This window comes from Brassica oleracea, chromosome C1 (genome assembly GCF_000695525.1).
Source record: "Brassica oleracea var. oleracea cultivar TO1000 chromosome C1, BOL, whole genome shotgun sequence".
Classification (NCBI taxonomy): Eukaryota; Viridiplantae; Streptophyta; class Magnoliopsida; order Brassicales; family Brassicaceae; genus Brassica; species Brassica oleracea.
Window position 1 is genome coordinate 24,878,100 of NC_027748.1, and position 975 is coordinate 24,879,074.

The following is a 975-nucleotide window of genomic DNA, read 5'->3' on the forward strand; positions in this document are numbered from 1 at the left end:
ATATTGCAACATCACGCTTCATTCCAACCCAATGATAGTATCTCTTCAAGTCTCGGTACATCTTATTGGCTCCTGGATGTATCGAGAACTTTGACTGATGTGCCTCCTTTAGGATCTCATCCTGCAACCCTTTGTCGTTAGGAACACAAACTTGGCCATTAACCAGAATTGTCCCATTGTTTGAAGTCTGATACTCCGTCTTCTCGTTCTTTGAAGCTTTGATCAGATCTTCATCCTTTTCCTGTGCAAGGCGAACTCGGGACAACAAGTCCGCCTGATCAGCTGCACCAAGACCCAACTGTTCCAATTCGTCAGTCAAGGCAGCTAGTCGTAAGGTTCCAACCATGTGAATTAGTTCCTCCATGTCTTTCTCTGAAGCCAAAGCTACTCTTCTGGCTCAAGGCATCCGCGACCAGATTTGCCTTTCCCGGATGGTAGGCAATATCCAAGTCGTAATCCGCAACCAGTTCCATCCAACGCCTCTGTCTAAGGTTCAGCTCTGGTTGAGTAAAGATATACTTCAAGCTCTTATGGTCCGTGAAGACTTGGACCTTAGCACCTTAGAGATAAGACCGCCATATCTTCAGCGCAAACACGACAGCAGCCATCTCTAAGTCGTGTGTTGGATAGTTCCCTTCGTGTTTCCTTAGCTGTCTAGACAAATACGCGATCACTTTTCCTTGCTGCATCAATACGCACCCAAGTCCAACTTTGGATGCATCTGTGTACACCACGTATGGCTCGTTGTCCATTGGAAGAGTCAATACTGGAGTAGTCGTTAACATCATCTTGAGTTTGCTGAAACTCACATTACAGCCTTCTGTCCACACGAACTGAACATCTTTCCCGGTCAACTTTGTCAAGGGTTGAGCCATGCTGGCAAATCCCTTAACAAACCGTCGGTAGTATCCAGCCAGTCCGAGAAAGCTCATGATCTCTGTTGCGTTCCTTGGTCTGGGCCAGTCCGCAATAGCC